A 6,000-nucleotide genomic window follows, 5' to 3' on the forward strand; every position below is an offset into this window, starting at 1 on the left:
ATGGGTCAAAATCTATGATTATGATATAATCATATAATATCCAAAATGATCCAAAACCTATCATATTACATCAAATTTATTTAGCTCTCTTCTTTCGCCCCTTACCACTGGATCCCTCTCCTCTCTCTATTTGGATATTCTTAAGCTGCTCCTCTAATTTCCTAACCTGAGAACCAAGATCTTCTCTATCTGCATGAAGGTTAACTACCTCAGCCTGAAGTTCATCATATCCCTGATGTTGTTACGTGTACACCTGCTGAATATCCTCATACGCTTTTTGAGTCTTGTCATACGCACGCTGGGATTGTTGATATGTCTGAGAATATGCCTCCTCCCTTTTCTTGGCTATAATGATACACGGCAGTCCTCATCCCATCAAACATACAAATCTGGTTCTCATATCTTTCCCGAATCTCAGCCTGAAAATCCAAGAAAATACATTGTGAGTACATATTATATATATAATGAATAAGAAAAATAAAATAACTAAACTCACCGTGGTATACTGATCAATCTGCGGCTCTAACTCATGGCAACGAGCACGAGGCACCTCAGGAATGGAAATGTAAGTAGCCTCCCCATCATGTCCACACACGACAAACATTTGAGGATTACTGGCAGACACAGGAGCTGGATGATATGCATTCAGAGGTTGCGGGTTGTAAACAGGCTATGGCGGATGAGGAATACGTAGCTCACGTCTCATCCCTTCCACGCCCACAAACTCGAAGTTGCTAACCCGACCAACAGGAGGCAACAACGGACCCATGGAGACACGGTTCCACCATCTATAATACTGATCAGCAGTCTGCTCAACAACAAAAGAAGACGTATCTGGCCAAGAACCACCACTAGCATGAACTTCATGAACTTGAATTCTACCCCACGACTTCGCATCACTAACATCTGGCATGGGAGCACATGGAACTCCATAACGTCCAGTCATCTGCCTCCAACGTCTGTCACCACATTACCAAACCATACAGTCATGTGCGGCAAACACAACTCTGTGACGTGACAACACACAAGCATGCTGCACAACTGGATCGTCAAAGGCAGTAGTCAAACGCCAAGGTCTCCACTCAATAGATGACAATGATCTAATAGCAATCTGAGCACGAGCCATACAGACATTATTTCTAATCTGCCCCCTATTACAAGTCAAGTGAGGCCCTGACCAACTACCAAATCTAAGGCGAGTATCAGCAATCATGTCTATGTTAGGACAAAGAGTTCGAAAGTACTCATAAAACCAAATCTCTAAAAGTCCTGTGAATCCTGCAATCTGAGGACTTCTACTTCCGAATGTATGTGAAGTTTTATCTAACGCCGCTATCAATGTGGCATATACTGAGCTACCCAAGTCATAATCTCTCATAGCATGCAAATCAGATACATAAGCATAATATCACCCAGTCATACTGTAGAATGACCATTGGGAAACAGAACATGCCCAATAAAAAACATCAAAAAAGCCCTAACATATACATCAGCACCCTCACTACCAGGTAGAACAGTCAAAGCTAACTCCGCTCGTGTATCAGGATCTAAGAGGGGTTCCATATATGCAATCTTAATATGAGATAGCTTAATACCAGAAGAATCATAAGCATCCGCATCCAAGCGAGGAAAACTCATAAGCATACTATCCATATTTTCATAATTTGTATGAAAAGGTATCAGTTGCCTATACCGATACTCAACCCAGAAATCATAGTAAAGTCTAGTAGTGTGAACCCTAACTCCACACAAGGGAAATGAAATGTATGAGTCTACTCCACCATTTTTCTACTAAAGCTATGACCACTGTCTAGTCAGCCTTCTCATAATCCACATCAACCAAAAGACCCAAAGGTGTATACAAAATACTATCTCTAATATGTACAAACTCATCCAAACTCTTAATAACCTTCCACCATTCTCTAACACCATGTAAAGCCGATCTAACTCGGTAGTCAATAACATCGATATTATGAAAAAAAATAATCATTATAAGATAAATAATTAATTGGTCCAACTCAACTAATTAATATTCAAAATATTTAATCAAAACTAATTAATTGCCTGAGTATTAGCCACTGCACTCGACACGTGTTTTGTATCACGTGTAGAAAAAACAACTTCCATATCAAGTGCTTCACCGGGTGCAAATTGTCAATCAAAGTCGTTCATCGATCTGATACTCCAGTACATAGGGATGGCTATCAGTCGGCGCGACATCCTCGGGTTCTTCTCCCCCACTGTCTTCTCCCCCACCGTATTCTACTTCCTCGGGTTCTTCTCTCTCATCGCCAATGTCGTATGTGTACTTTGCCAATCATCACCGTCGAAAGGTTCAAAAGGATCCATATCAAATTTCAAGAGTTTAGGTAGGTTTTTTTTTTTTTTAACTAAGGAGATGGTTTATAATTGAGAGAAGAGTTGAAAGTGATTGAACCGCGCGGCTTTAGTCCTGATTATATAGAAGTAGCACGCGGTGTTCTGAACACCGCGTGGGCTTGGGCCTGTCAGTTGGGCTTCTATGGCACGGTTTTGAAAAAACCGCATAGGCTATATGGCGCGGTTTATCCAAAACCGCATAGTTTAATGTCGAAAATTTGATGTTGCTCCTAAAATTGTTTGGTGTTTTTTTGGTTTGGTGTTTTTTTTGTTCAAGATTTTAATGTTTTTTTTGGTAGCTCTCCTAAAGATGCTCTTACTTCCTATAGTATTCTGTTAATCGGTCCATCAACCGTGAGTCCATAATTGAAACTAGGGGCGGAACTTGGGTCGGGTTAGCCCAAGCCCAATCGGCTAACACCTAATTTTTGTTGGTCGTGGGCTAACATTTCAGATCCGTGGTCCAGATTTGGTCTGGTAAAATCAAAATCTGACTCAGTTTCGGGTTGGGCTCGAGTTAGAATACCAAATAACCGAAAAACTTAAGGCCTTTTGTATAAATACATATATATATATTTCATTCATTCTATTATGCTATATTGTTTTATTATAAGGATTTATTCTTGTCAAAAATAAGGTTGAGAATATTAATTTTAGAGAAAATAATTGAATCAACTTTAAAATAATCAAATCTCTTTGATTTAGTTAGAATATTGAATTTCAGTGTTATTTATCTCTTAATTTATTTATTTAATAGTGAAAAGGCGTTGAGTTCTTCACTGTTTAATATTAAAATCCGAGAAACTTGACCAATCTGAGTTATGCTTGGGCTGAAAATTTAAGAATTGGATTTGGTCTCGGGCTCGGGTTGAAACATTTGAAACTCGAGTTGAGCTCGGGTTAAACCTCAACCCGACCCAACCCGCCTGAGTTCCACCCCTAATTGAACTCCTCAAAGCAATGCTAAGAAACAACTTGTGAATCCATGCCTACACTGCTCAATTTCCGGGATATAAATAGAGCGATTAGCCGACTACTTGTACCAAAAACTCACTCATTATCTTGTGCAAAATAAAAGCTTGAAAGAAGAATAAAATGGGAGGAATGCAGCAGAATTTGCTTGTAATTTGTGCTGTTTTTGTGATTTCATGGGCCTGGAAAGCTTTTGTGTGGGTTTGGTTAAAGCCCAAAAAGTTGGAGAAGTGCTTGAGAGAGCAAGGCATAAAAGGTCCACCTTACAATTTTATGTCCGGGAACTACAAAGAAACGATGAGTTCACGTCAAGCAGCAAGATCAAAACCTACGGAGTTGTCTCATAACATTGTGCCACGTGTCATCCCTTTCATTCATCACACTATTGAGAAATATGGTATGTTCATCTTCTTTGCTTCTTTAAGATTTTTTTTTTATCTTGGCATCTAGGCATCTAGCTATGATTTTAACTATAAACTTTAAGAACTTTTATGTTTGAAGTCATATATGGCTAGCTTGCTCAGTTGCTTATTCTGCCAAGTTGGTCATATACTCATATCAGTTAAGCTAGTATGTAGTATGCACGAAACACATTTGAAGCCTTGTAGAACTTGAACCAGCTTCTAACGTAGCTAATAACATGAGGATGTGCTCTAGGGAATGTCCACATACAACATTTCAGCCACTAAGAAAATTTACTATTTTGTTCTGTGGAGCAAGATTTTCTGTTGATTCCAAGCTAGCTAGATGTCTTGTCTAGTTCCACAGAAGACCTCAGTGTCATCATTGTTTTTGTTGGTGTATAGTTGCGAAGTGTTTCTGTGCGCGCGAATCTGTGGTGGAGATTCAGTTTCCATGTTATCTTATTATACTAGGATAACCCGTATTTTTTTTTATAAATTTCGCTACTACCTAAAACGATTATCTTTCGATCTTCTGTCAAGTAGTCTGGAAGGTTATTGAAGGACATGATGACAGAGGAAGTAACAGAGTGATTTGCTAGGAGGCAATAGGCCGGCCGCCGGTCTAGGCATGTCTCATGTGGAAGAAGTTCCTAACGTGTGCCGTGTTTTTTACATCATGAACTTTAACTGATTAAAAAATGTCTTACATAAGAAATGATAATTTTTTTTCTATTTTTACTATTTGACAGATGAGATTGTTTTTTGATTGAAAAATGCAGGTAGACTATCTTTCTGTTGGTATGGTTCAAATCCCAGGGTAAACATTACGGATCCAGATATGATAAGAGACATTCTTTCCAACAAATATGGTGACTTTGCAAAGATAAGTCCAACCCCACTAGGAAAGATGTTAATAACAGGGGTTGTGACCTATGAAGGAGAAAAATGGGTCAAGCACAGAAGGATAGTCAACCCAGCCTTCCATTTTGAGAAGCTCAAGGTTGCTCTTTCTAATGCTTATTGTTAGAATAGTTGTATGAACACAGCAACTAAAGTAGAATAGAAGGAACAGTAGCAATAAAGAAACAAGGACAATGATGGCGGGAATAACCAAAGGCGGATTAAGGCTGTCCTTAAGGAAAGATTTCGCCCTTCCAATGGTGCGAGAAAGGCAACAGCGGTGGCGTCTTCCTCCACAGGATTCAATGGTTAACGGCTGACTGACTTTGCACTAGAAGCGGACTACCCTCTAGAACGGCAATATAACTCTCTCACGGCGGGGAAGAAGAAGAGAAGAAGAAATTTGGTTTTAGTTTTAGTTTTTCTCGAGTTGAGTTCGATCAAGTCTTTTTTTCTCTATGGACTCACGGTCCTATTTATAGAGGTTAGGAGAAAAGAGACCAACTCCTAATAGAACAACTGAAACTTGTCGCTTTCAAGAAAAAGGCAAAACAAGTTTAGGCTATTGGTCGAACCACTACCCACAACAAGAAGCCCAAGCCGGGGCCCGAACCCTACCCGATGTGGTGGATAACCAATGTGGGACTATCTACTATGCACTAAAGTGGAGAGAACACATATGGTTCATCTCCTCCACTTTGCACACACTCACAAGTATTTTGAAATAGTGGGGGATTGTTGCTGTATCAACAATATTGAATGCTTATTGTTAGAATAGTTGTATGAACACAGCAACTAAAGTAGAACAGAAGGAATAGTAGCAATGAAGAAACAATGATGGCAGGAATAACCAAGGCGCGGATTAGAACGTCCTTAGGAAAGATTTCGCCCCTTCCAATGGTGCGAGAAGGCAAAAGCATGGCGTCTTCCTCACAGGATTCAATGGTTAACAATGGCGACTTTGCACTAGAAACGGACTACCCTCTAGAGCGACAATATAACTCTCTGGCGGCCGACGGAAGAAGAGAGAAGAAGAAAAGGATTTGGTTTTAGTTTTTTTTTCTCGAGTTGAGTTTCGATCAAGTCTATTTTCTCTATGGACTCAAATCCTATTTATAGAGGTTAGGAGAAAGAGAGACCAACTCTAATAGAACACCTTGAAACTTTCGCAGCCAAGAAAAAGGCAAAACAAGTTTAGGCTATTGAATTCAAACCACTACCCACAACAATAAGCCCAAGCCCGGGCCGAACCCACCCGATGTGGTGGATAACCAATGTGGGACTATCTACTATGCACTAAAGTGGCGAGAATACCATTTGTTCATCTCCTCCACTTTGCACACAC

At 39.8% G+C, this 6,000-nt stretch overlaps 1 pseudogene; it reads left to right on the top strand.

Annotated features, from left to right (window-relative positions):
- Positions 1-3,474: 3,474 nt before the first annotated feature.
- On the top strand, positions 3,475-4,782 carry LOC147505088 (cytochrome P450 72A11 pseudogene; annotated as a pseudogene).
- Positions 4,783-6,000: the final 1,218 nt, after the last annotated feature.

Source organism: Coptis chinensis, chromosome 4 (genome assembly GCF_015680905.1).
Source record: "Coptis chinensis isolate HL-2020 chromosome 4, ASM1568090v1, whole genome shotgun sequence".
NCBI lineage: Eukaryota > Viridiplantae > Streptophyta > Magnoliopsida > Ranunculales > Ranunculaceae > Coptis > Coptis chinensis.